Raw genomic sequence first — 13,228 nt, 5'->3', positions numbered from 1 at the left:
CTCTCTCCTCTCTCTCTCTCTCCTCTTCTCTCTCTCTCTCTCTCTCTCTCTTCTCTCTCTCTCTCACACACTCTCACTCTCTCTCTCTCTCTCTTTCTCTCTCACACACTCTCTCTCTCTCTCTTCTCTCTCTCTCTCTCTCTCTCTTCTCTCTCTCTCTCTCTCTCGGTCTCTCCTGAGGCTCCAGTGACCCACTGTTCCTGCTCCTCTCCCCTCTGTAGATCTTCCCACTTCGTCCAGGTCTGTCTCTGATAGTGTTTCTCTTCTTGGTCGGTTTCTCATCAACGCCTTGGGTGGTTCCATGAAATTCCGGAGTAAGAACAGGAGCTTTGAGGATGGATTTGGACTGTAGTTAAACAGAACCTTTATTTTAATATCATTTACTTTTGTCACATTTTCCCAACATTTGATCATGTGGATTTTAATTCTTAGTTGAATTTAAATGATGTTCAACACTTTAATAACAGAAACAAAACACACACTATATTTAAACATGTAATTTTTATTAAATATTACAATAAAGATAGATCTATTTTTGTACTTTATTATATGTATAACATGTGCTCACATGCTGAATCTAAACCTGCCCAGAGATTTGCAGATATTTTGCTCTCCACTGCTGCCATTTCCTGTTCTTAATGAATTATTGAGGAAGTTGTGTATTAAGTGATTGATCTGTCATTTGGCCTTTAGTTTTTCCTTCCATTTATTTCTCTCAGATTCCAAAGTTTCCTCCAGCAGAGCAACACGTTTCTCCAGTCGCTCTCGGTCTCTCATCAAATCATCTCTCTCATCCTTTGCAGTCTTCTTCTCTTCCTCACAGTGAATCAGGAAATCCTGGAGATCCCTGGTGGTTTGGAGCTGTGTGTTTATTTTGTTTAGATTCCAAAGTGGCCTCCAGCTGAGCAACACGTTCCTGCAGTTGTTTTTGTTCTCTTGCCCAGCTTTCTCTCTCACTTTCTACAATTTTCTCTTGTTCCTCATGGAGTTTCAGTGAAGACAGAAGCTTAGTGATGTTCTGGAGGTGTGTGGCGTTTCTCTCATTTATCTCCTGTTTCCGGTCCTTTTGCTCAGAGGCCAAAGTAGCCTCCAGCTCTTGTACCATCTGTACCAGAATGTCTTTCTCTTCTGTCTCTGGTGTTCTCTTCTCCTTTATCAGATTAAGAAATGAATCCAACTCTGCTGCTACTTTCTCAATGTGTTTCAGTGCCTCCTTCTTTTCAGCAGCCTGTTTAGATTTCTTTTCTCTTATGCTTTGAAAAATCTCTTCCACTTCCATTCTTAACTTTATGTCTCGTTACTCACAGTAACTGATCAGAGAAATGAGAAATACTGACTGTTCTCACTTATACAGACTTGTCCTACTGTGACGTCACACAGTGAAGCCCCGCCCTTCTTCTGCGACGTCACATCTGTGTTTTTCTGCGCATGTGCTGAATGTTGCAGAATCATAAATGACCAGTAGGTGGCAGTGTGATGTGTATTAGAGCTCACTGTCACAGCAGGTCATTAGAAGTAGTGGAGCTCTAATGACGTCATTAATAGCGAGGACAAGACACACAGCAGTTTGGGATTCTTTTATTGACTTTATTGATGAATTGATTTGGAGTATGATTGTGTTTCTGATCAAAGTAAGTTCATGTGTATGGAGTAAAAACAACCTGTAGATTTCTCACTTCCAGACAGTATTATGAGATGTTCATCTGCTGGAAGTTCATGTTTAATGCTGCATGTTTTATAGGATTTATGAGCTGGAAGAAATGTTTCTATATTGGTTTTGTTTTAAACACTGGTGCATTTTTTTCTTCTTTTCCCCTCAACTGAAAGGAGGCAGAAGTTGGAAAACATTTTTTTTTTCCATGGAGTTTAATTTGTGATTATTATAAAAGTTTGGAGACTGCTTGAACCTCTTTTCTGGTTGATGGCTGGTGTGTGGAACCCACTTCTCCTCAGAAGATTCAACTAAATGTCTGATGGAGCTGCTATCATGGGCCCTCAACTGCTCAGTTGTATGAATGAGATAATTATAACTTAATAATTTTTCCTTATTAACTTCATTATAATGAAGGTAATATCTAATAATGTGTTAGTAATAATAATAATAATAAATCTGATAATAAATCTGATAATAATGTTAGCAACAGTGTTCGTTCAATTGAGTCTGAATCAAAAGATTCACTGGTAAATGACTCGATTCCACAGTTGTAGAAAAATCTGTAACATAAAACATTCTGTCTCCTTAAAAATATTTCTTTCAGCAGTCTCACTCAAGAAAAGAAACTTTTGTTCTGTTTGTACAAAACCAGCAGCTGGTCAGAAAGTTCCTTCTCTGTTCCTGGGTTAGTTTGAGGGGTTCACCTCAGTCAGCTTCGTCTCTGTGGTTTGGCTCGTCATCTTACATCATCGTCTCATTGTAATGAACGGTGTTCCAGCATGAAAAAACCCCTGACCTGCATATATACAGACAATAATCAGTTCCCAAACATCTCAACATTCACTGTTTCTAGTTCAATAACAGAACAAATAGCATTTGTACAGTTCAGAGTCTGATTTGAGGTTTGATCAAGTTTTCATTAGATTCTAATATGTTTGATTGAGTTCTTGCATGTAGATGATACTTTTAATAAATTTAATACTAATTTCATGCAGTTTCTCAACATAAAGACTGGATTTTATAAAACGTTTTTGACTAAATAAATTGTTTAAATGTTATTAAATCTGTACTCGTTATTTCTACATTATTTATTACATTAATTTTAACTTCATTTAACTTCTCTTTCATTTATTTATATCACAAAAAATGCAGCTTAAAAATTAAACATGTAAAACAGTAAACAGTTTAAGTTTTAGACAGTTTAATATTATTAAGAAAAATATCTTGCTTTGTAAAAGATCAGCATCACATATAACTAGACAACTAAACACCATTAATAATTATACAGAATTAAGTAAAAAGAAAGTCGTGACAGGGCCACTAGAGGGCAGTGTGAGACTGACATCTAACCACCAACTGCAGTTATTATTATTATTATTATTATTATTATTATTATTATTATTATTATTATTATTGTTTGTTTTTTTTGTGGGACTTATGAATGTTCTATGCTTTGATGAGGATGTGCTGATTGTATAACATTTAATCAAACTAATTATTGGGAATTTAATTATTTTATCTCTTTAGGTTCCATATATGTGTAAATCTGCATATAATAAAAATAAATATTATTATTATAAAATCATAAATATGTTTAAAATGTAGACCTTTAGGTACTGAAGCACCTCAGTGCAATAAAGTATTACATTCTAAAGTCCAGCAAACACGACATGGGAGTCAATTCCTTGTAGCATTTTCTTGAACTTGGTTTGCAGGAGAAAATCTGGTTTTGTTGAAATAACAGGTAAACAGATGATAACTGGATAAATAACTAATGAATAAATGCTTCATCCAGCTCATTAACATGCAAACTGATGATGAGTTCCATCACCTCCTGTATGAACCTGAACAGAATCCACATTGTATTTCTAGTTGGAGATGCTGAGATTCTCTTTTTATTGAAATCTTTTGATTAAAACAGCAGGATGAGTTACTAAAGCTGAGCTTTTTCTCTCATTGAGACGTGAATTCTGTAGAACTGCTACTGCAATTTGTACATGAGATGCAATAAAATCGTCCACCTACAGAACCTAGAGAAACAAAACGTGACTTCCTGTAACTCAGCGTAACTTCCATGGAGGAGTCTCCCCCGTGTGGGTGGAGGAGGAACTGCTACAGTTTAGAGACTGATTTGAGGTCAGAGCAAGTTGAGTTCTAACATGTAAATGGTACATTTAATAAATTTAGTACCACCTTCATGCAGGTTCTCAGCATAAATAGTGAATGAACCACATCTGACTCGAAAAGACCGGTGTCCAAATACTTTTGACCACACAGTGTGTATCAGCTGAAAAGCAGCAGCTTCGGATCAGTCGCTTTTCCACACTGAGGTTAAGGCCACATCTTGAGCAGCCGCACTTTGTGTTGCGCGTATAATCGTACACGTACGGTACGGGTGCTGGGAGGGGTCAAAATACATGTAAAGACGCTTCAGAATGGCGTTTCCATTAAGAAACAGAAAAATCAGTGCATTTTATTCACCATATTCAAACATTTAAAAATCTTTTTTAGGTTTGCTCAATCTTTCAAATCATTTTTATTTAGAGTCTCCCTGTTTATTATATTCTTATTTCAAATTTCAATTCATTTTACTGTGGAGTTTTGGAGAAAAGTAAAGGCAAAATCACTCTAATCTTCAATCATGTCACATATTCAAACATTTACTGGACTTTGGTTTGACAAGTAGTTCTGGAAATCTAAGCAGATTGTTTAATGAAATCAACACAACTGCAAAATTTTAACTCTCAGCATTTATTTTTTAAACAGATACACTGCATCCAAAAACACAGACATGAAGAAACCTCTTACAAAGCTATAAAAACACTCGACAAGAAAAACCTTCACATATACACAGCTCACACAAACAGGGGCAAACTTCTATATGCACAGACCCACATCCTCCAGCCAAAATAGTACAAATAACTCTCCTTGTCATCAGATATATTCATTGCAAGAACAAGTGTACATGAATAATTCACAATAAGCCGTGTTAAAGTGTTCAAAAACTGTCTTCAATTCCCAATCATAGTAAAACCAAGGAAAGAGGAAGCAGTACAAGCGAACAAGAAAACAGTCAGTTTACAAAGATTTCAAGAATCCCAATTTCCCACTTAAAACAATGAGATCTAAAAACAACAATGCTCTTAAACTTTAAACCAGTACAACCATTAAACAGAAGCAAAATGGAAAAAAGGATTTGTTTGTTTTCTGTCTTATCGCAGCAACTAAGAGCAAGCAGCAAAAAGAGTCTGATCCAACTCCAATAAACAGCTGCTGTATCACTTCAAAAGGGAATTTTAGTTCCTTTGGGTAATCATGAGTTTGTTTAAAGTTAAAAAGGGGGTTGAGTGAACTTTAAGAAACGAGTAGGAAGAACTACAGACCTGAAGTTTGCCAAGCGACACATTTCCTGTCAACATAAACTGCAAAAATTAGACTCAGATATAGTTTTACTCCAGTCATCAAAATAAAATAAATAATTTGAAATAAAATATATATAAAATTAAAAGAAAAGAAAAGACAAAAAAAGGAAATCTTGTAATGACTTTAAAATGCTGAAGTAAAACAACACAAATGCTTTTAAACTGTGGGAGAAAAACAAAAAAACGCTTTTAAAGTGCTGAAGTACAAAAAAATAATTACTCAAAGTGCCAGAACAACAATCTTAATGCTGCAGCAACAAACAAGCAGAGCTTCAACACATGCACAAGAGCAATCCAGTATTACACAACTGTTAAAAACAAAACTTAACAGTTATAAATCCTTACACTAAAACTCAAAACTGACTTTGGCCTATGTTGCACTGTTAAACAGCTACTAAACAAACAGGAACAAATCAGTACTTGCACTTTTGCTCAGCCATATGAACTGCAGCTACTTCAACTTGAACAGTTTGTTGTTGAAGGACTGGACTCTTCAGAGCACTGGGGGTCAAGGCCAATAAACACTTTCTGAACAGTTTTAAACGTGTATTTTAGTTCTTTAGGAGAGCGAAGGATTTTGATGGCATAAATCAAGTCAAATAGAAGAGCAACAGCTGTAGGGACGTCTTGCACATCATCCAGCACAACTTGCTCCTCTAAAACCACAGACAGGCACCTTACATTTGGGTTTAAATGGATGGTGGCAACATCATCTTCGACGACAGTTAAGACCCCCTTCATCATCCCTTCTGTGTGAGTGTCTTCTGGGTCTGTGTCCTGCAGTAAAAAGCAGCATAAAGACAGAATTATAACCCATCATTTATTGATTTCTGCTGGACCACAAAGAGATTTTAATTGTTTTAGATAGGTCACCCAAAAATCACACATGCTGCAATTTTCCATTGTGTTTGCTTGGCTATACACCATGTTGCCAAAAGTATTGAGACACCCCCGTCTAATGAACAGGATTGTACTCCATATAGTGTAAGTACAAGTCATTGGGGTTTGGTTTGAGTTTTTGGCTACGTGATCGTTACAACATGACCATCTTTGGTGCATATTCATCCAAAGAAGACCAAAAGGTACACTTCAGGTTGGTTTGTGTAAAACTCGGCACAGACCTTAAAACACACACACACACACACACACACACACACACACACACACACACACACACACACACACACACACACACACACACACAGTGAACAGTAAGAATTAATATTACACAAAAACAATGCTGGCCATTGTTTTAGGACATCAGCCACAGGAGGTTCTTCATTAACTATCTCCTTCCTTCTCAGAGAGAATGTCAGTTCCATTTAGGAGTCAACAATTGCCAACCTGAAATGTTTCTTTTTCATTTCCTCTTGTAGTGCATCTTTTTCCTTCTGTAAGGAACAATCTGTCTGCCCTACTGGGTTGTCTGGGAGGAGGTTTACCTCACATCTCTTTGCTTTCTTTAAACATCTAGAGTCATTGTTTACTTTTCTTTTGTTGACAGTGACTTCAGAGCAACCTGCCGTTCGTAATTTCTGACAGTAGTTCCCAACCTTATATTTGATGCTCATAGTCCAGCTGTGATAACCTCTCTAAGCTTTTTCTTGGTACTGTGAGCAGTGTTCCATCTTCTTTAAAATTCTCATTCCCCTTCTCAATCCCTCTTCTCAACATCATAAGAGAACTTGTAAAAGGAGATGGCCACTGAGACTTTTCACGCTCACTCACAGACACAAAGGGGAAACTCTGGTTTGAGCTATCAGATGGGGAGGACATACTGGCAGTGTCTAAAGAGAAAATCAAGGTCTCTGGATCTGATTCTTCAGGTACGTTTTGAATGATCTTCAGCACTGCTCTTTCTGGTGGAAGCTCTGTTATATTGGTCAAGTTACAGAGTTCATTTCCAAACTCAGGATCCTCAAACTGAATCAGAAAATCATCCTTGGTTTCAAGCCTTTCTTGAAGAATTGTTGTTTTCGAATGTTCAACCGAAGTGAGATTTTCCAAAATATCCAGCCTTCTAATATTATCAGGGACCAACACAACATGAAGCCGCATATTCTGTAAAACAAGATTCTGGTTCAAAATAAATCAAGTACATTAAGTATATGGCAAAGCTTTGTATACGGTAACATGTTAAATGTCTTAAAGAGGGTAGTTCAAAAATTGTAAACTTTTCCAATTTGCTGCAAGAATATTTTGTGTGTGAAAAATACCTTTATTCAACAATTCTTCTCCTCCATATCACCCTAGTGCCATTTTGGAGAGTACAAAAGAAAAGTATTCTTATAGCTTCATAAAATTACAGTTAAACCCCTGATGTCACATGGAAACCCACTGCCTCACCTGAGCTATTTATTTGGGGCTTAGTGCTTTTATAAAGAAGCCCCATTCAAGTGCATGAATGTTGAACCTCAGCCCCTTGCTGTCTATGGAAGGTCAGAGAGCACTCGTATTTATTTAAAAATATCTTAATTTGTGTTCCAAAGACAAACAAAGGTCTTACAGGTTTGGAATGACATGAGAGTGTGTAATTATTGACAGAATTATCATATTTGAGTGAACTATCGCTTTAAAACACCCGCTTTTGTCTTCTGCATTAGGAAGTCATACAGGTATAAAATGTAATTTACATTTCGAAAACAGTTCCTTCAACCTGTGACATACTTTGTTACGTTAAAGTTCAAATCAGGAAATCATTGTGTGGCTATGGGAAGAACAATTAATGAAGAAGGAATCTCTTTAGTACAATCATGTTCCTTCCCTGAACTGTATACGATGTGAGAGGATGAGGATCATTTAGATCCTCTGGCTCAAGTATTTCAATTGCACTTGTTTCAGAAAACTCGTAACACCTGTAGTGCTCAATGTACCATGACGAAAGCCTTTTGCAAAGAAAGGCCACCTTGTTAGCATTTACAAGTACACTGAGTATTCTGAAAAAATCAGGCAAGCCACTGCATTGACCTGATGACAAAATCATGCCTTCACTGAAGTGAATTTCATGCAAATGCATATCAGACGCAAGTGACAAAACTTATTTTTTACAAACTGCAGTCTTCTGCAGTTCTTCCAATGTACAAGTTCTTACAGCTTTTACCTTCTGCACAGACAAAGGTGATGAACAGAGACTTGAACCATTGAAATAATTAAGTCCATCAAAATTTCCCAAGCAGGCTCAGAATTGGGTTCAAGATTACCAATCAGTAATGGTAATAAGCGTAGCAATGCTCGATTCAATGCCCATTCCCACCTATGGTTTTCTTTGAGAAACTGGACTGGGAAATGAATTGGGGTCTGTCTTTACTCTGAGTCCTTGTAAGAAAAAGAGTTAATACATTTGTTCAGAGTATCAAGAATAAAATGTCTTTGTGATGAGTTCAAGCAAACTGATAACTGAAATGGAACAATTCCCTCCAAAGTGTCATGTAGGACATCTGGTGGGAACTCTGTTATATGGTGGAAAAAAAAAAGGTGCTTACTGAGAACACATTCTTTTTTTACACCCAGTCTGCTCTGAAACTCATGGTGGTCTCTCAGTTCATTGGTAATGGAATTGTGCTGTTCAATGGTTCGAAGCTGAAAACAACTAGCATATTGTGTCTGTATGTCATCTTTGCTGACTTGACAAAATCTACACAGGTTTTCATCCTGAAAGCTTTCTTGAAAGCCAGCAAGACTGTAAACCCCAAGATTGTCAGCACATACACAATACACCGTTCCTCTGAGATGTGCATTCAGTGCTTCAACAAACACACCTTTAGGCTCCAGGTCTTTCATGTCTTTTAACAGTGGATCAAAAAATGTGTCATTGCCAAACTGTTTTATATCACTGCTTTTTCCAAGCACCCAAAAAACTGCTGTGATTTTGTGAATCTTTTTTGAAGTCCCCAAGGGATTGCAAACCTCAAATTCATCAGTGTACATCGACACTGAAATGCACTTTGTACCACTAAAAGTTGATTTTCTTTGTAATACTGTCCACTACAAGTTGATGTGTACTGGCCTGGTAAATCCTCTTCAACAAAAACTGCTTTTTCCAAGACATCTGCTCTGTTTACCAACACTTCAAGAACTCTCAACACTTAGACATACACAAAGCTATTTTTGTGTAGTCTATCAAATCGATACTGCACAGGATCAATTACTTAAAAATGCACTTTAAAATTAGCATCCTATCTGTATTCTGTTGAGAGAGTACCCTTCTTCACAGTGGCTGTAAAAACAGGATTTGTTTTGAGCACTTCTACTGATAACAATTCAGCAAGCTCTTCTGCCAATGACGCATCAATGTGACACTTTTTAAAACATGCAAAATTGTCTGCATGTAAAGGATCAATGATGCAAGTTTGTGCTCTAGAGCTCGATAGTCTACAGGCTCTAAATACACGTTTGTTTTATGTTCAGCAGGAACTGCAGGAACAGTGACATCCGTAACATTTGACTAGGGATTCTGTATAAAATCTCCTGACTCTTCAGACCCGGTCTCTTTATTGCTTTCCAAACAATCAGTTTGCGAAGTAACAGAAGAGCTAAAATCTTCAAAACCTTTAGATTTATGCTTCTGAGATATGTGGCTACTAAAAGTTGAAAGGACATTGGTTGTCAGCTCACAATCTTTAAAAAGGACAACTGACTGTGTCATGCCCCCTCAAATGATTTCTGAGATGGTTTAAAAACTGGGATGGCTGACAAACATCTTTGAAATCACATAACTCACATGAAAAATTCAAGTGGTCAGTAACTGCAGCAGTGTGTTTGTGTGATCTTGACAAATGTGTTTTTTTAACGCACCTAAAGTTTTAAAAGTGCAGATGCAGTCAGTATACAAGCTGCCAGGATCGCCCTCGATAGTGCCGAAGCCTGTAGTGTTTCAAGAAGACCTCTGTGCTTCTGTGGGCAAATCTGCAACGCTTACACTGCTTTCAAATCTATGAAAAGAAAAACAAACACAGTCTGACATGAGTTACATTCCAACTAAACTGACATTCATTGTTTAAAACACAACAAAAATATTACATACATAAAAATAAGAATATTCGATGAATCACAAAGCAAAACAATAATGCCAAATTACATTGCACTAGTTACATGGTGCTAAGAAGAGCTATGCTAAAAAACACTAAGCTCCTGAAATTTTGCTGATAATTCAACATGATGATATATTTTCTGTGTTTTAGACCGGATGTTATGTGAAGCACGTTATGTTTTACGTCTAAGATCAGAAATAACCACAGGGTTAACAAGGCTAAGAATACTCAATTATCACGTGTTTAGCATTAACGTTAGCCAAAACTGATTTACAGAAAGCAAAACGCAGACGGTGAAATGGAACTGACCAGCTGGCAGAGGATTCTGTCTGGTCTTCAAGCCATCCTCTAAAGCAAATCAAGCAAAGATTTATCCAAAGAGAAAGATTCATTCTCAATTTAGCATTTGTAATTAGCATTAATCGTATGACTGTGTATCATATGGCTTTCGTATGCTTCTTTGACTTAAATACTAAAGATTCTATTAACTCCATCCATAACACACAACTTATTTAAATACAGTTTATTGTAATAACTATAACTTACACAAAAATCGTGTATTTTGAAACATTACATTCAGATTTTACAAAGTGAACTGAACATGACCTTTAAATGAAGCTCGTTAGCTGTCTGAGCTCATTGCTAAATATCACTACATTCCTTTAAAATAGTCTTCCCAAAACACACCGTTACATTATACGTTAAGCAGTTGTGTAAAATATTTGGGTTATTTTCGATAATAAAACTACAAGAAAGTTTGCGTAAACCAGAGAACATCCAGCCCCTTCTAAAATGCAGTTGATGAGGGGAAACCCTGTGCACAATGCTACGGAAACAGACTGCGCATGCGCAATGACAGGAAGTGAAACTCTTTTCCCAACTTAATTGTTCATTTTCATTGGACAAAATAGTTGTAAACATGCAGTTAAATCTTTTTCATTATTAAACTCAACACTGTGCTCAAAAATATGTCCACTTATCTTATAATTTCAAACTGAGTTAACAATTTGCAAGTTGCAGTATCTTTTACAGTGCGGTGAAGACTGGGATTTTCTGTCTCTCACTCTTACTGGTAGAGCTGAAACAGGTGCTGAGTTTGGAGACTGCTTGAACCTCTTTTCTGGTGGATGGCTGGTGTATGGAACCCACTTCTCCTCAGAAGATTCAACTAAATGGCTATTGGAAGACAAAGAAAGAAAAAAAATAGCATTGTATATCAAGTACATACTTTTGTAGTACAATCGAATCCACTTATCTCGCCCTCGGTTAACTCGCCAACTCTAATAAGTCGACGTTTTTGAAGTGTAACCGCCAAATTTTCACTTTGTCTTAGCATTTTCTCATCGGTTATGTTGATTCTTTTATGTCGCTGAACCCTAATATCTCGAGCACAAGGGGGCAAATTTGCCACTGAACGTCTGTTATCTCGAGCCGCGCTGTGCAGCTGCAGAAGAACTCGTGGAAGTGGTGGAAAAATCAAGCCTTACAGATGCTACAGGTGTAGGATACTTTTCAGAGCTGTGTGTCAGAGTGAAATGACTCGAGAATTTAATGTTGACACTGGTTAGCTTTTTGTAAAAATGAACTACACCCTGCACATTTGTGTGATTTTGTGAGCGATCTTCGTGTTTACAATGTTAGAGAATATAATAAAGATTTGTATGGAGAATGGACGGTGGTTTGTATTGTATACTGGTGAATCTCTGCTGTTAGTTGGTGCACATATGCCTTTTGTTGTTAAATGTTATGCGATGAACGGGAGGCAAAAGCCGAAGTGAAAAACACAGGGCAAAGCCAAACATAAACACTTGCCTTGAAAGAGAATATCCCGGTGGTGGGCTCTGGCCCAAACTGAAAAGAGGCAGTCTGTATATATAATCCACGCGCTGAACAGCACACTGGAGAACGCGGGATGAGTTGTGTAAAAAAACCTCAAAACACGTGCATGCACATTCTCTTTTATTAACGCACATCATGTACATAAAGACTTTTCAAGCACGTTAATATACTGCCCCAATATTGGTTTTCGTTTATCTCGATCATCGGTTATCTCGACGCTTTTTGGCATCCCCTAGGCCCTCGACATTACCGGGTTCCACTGTAATAACAACTGGGTGAACAGAATTACAATCTTGAATAATATTCACTAATATTAGATACAATAAAATGTCTGTCATCTTCACCAAGGTAGAGACAAAGTGCCCTGAGGACAGCTGCTCTTTTACAGGTGACATCACTTTCCTGTGTGAAATAACGATTGAAACACAAAATAAACAACAAATGGCTATAAAAAAAGTCTAATTAACTAATCTGTCAGTGTTCCTCATCAAGGCACTGTGCTTTAGATAAGTTAGTAATGTTACATTGCAAGAATTCCAAAATGATAGTTCAGTATTTACCATTAGCAAAATCTCCAGATGTGAAACACCTCCCTTTTTCAGGAATACAGATGTCAGCTAAGGTAAATAATAATCCAAATGTGGCATGAAGGTTGTCTTATGTGGAGTAGTTGTTAAACACTGGAATTCATCATTTTTCTGTTGCACAAAAAAAGAAAATATATATGTATGAAAATCATTTGTAGCTAAAATAACAAAAAAATAGTTTTTAGCTACATTCAGTATTGTTACTTGTAAAACTGTAAAATGATCTTGTAATATTCTGTCCTATTTCTAAGAGAAGAGAAACCCCAAATAAAATGTACAAAGTGCCCTGTTTGTGATTGTGTCCAATTTGTGTCCAATTTGCCCCACAAAAGTTTCCTTATAAATAAAATTGACTGTAATATAAAAATCTGTAAAGAAACGGTAAAAAGACTGGCAGCAGGGCTTTCAGAAATAATCCGTCAAATTACAGAAATAACATTTTACAGAATTACTAGCAAAAAACTGTAAAAATACAGAATAGACTTTTTGGTCAAAAGTACTTAAATTACAGAATATTACTGTTTGATAAATAATTTTTAAACTATAGAAAAACAGATAAATTCTGTCAAATAACTTAGAAAAACAACCAACTGTCAGGTTAATTACCATAAATTTAAGGTTTTAATTTGTTATTTTATAAAACTGATCTGTTCATTTACATGAATTTTCCTCATGTACAATAACGATGAAATAAAT

The 13,228-nt window shown here is 36.6% G+C and overlaps 1 long non-coding RNA gene across 1 annotated transcript; it reads right to left on the bottom strand.

The window, feature by feature from the left end:
- Window positions 1–6,100: 6,100 nt before the first annotated feature.
- On the bottom strand, window positions 6,101–11,322 carry LOC310723079. Its single transcript, XR_014532584.1, has 3 exons — window positions 11,177–11,322; window positions 9,871–10,007; window positions 6,101–6,197 (listed from the first exon to the last, which is right to left on the bottom strand). It is a non-coding gene; the product is annotated as an uncharacterized lncRNA (long non-coding RNA).
- Window positions 11,323–13,228: the final 1,906 nt, after the last annotated feature.

This window comes from Silurus aristotelis (assembly GCF_946808225.1).
Source record: "Silurus aristotelis genome assembly, contig: scaffold_245, whole genome shotgun sequence".
NCBI classification, from domain to species: domain Eukaryota; kingdom Metazoa; phylum Chordata; class Actinopteri; order Siluriformes; family Siluridae; genus Silurus; species Silurus aristotelis.
The sequence above is the reverse complement of the archived record's forward strand: the minus strand, read 5'-3'. Positions and strand labels throughout refer to the sequence as shown.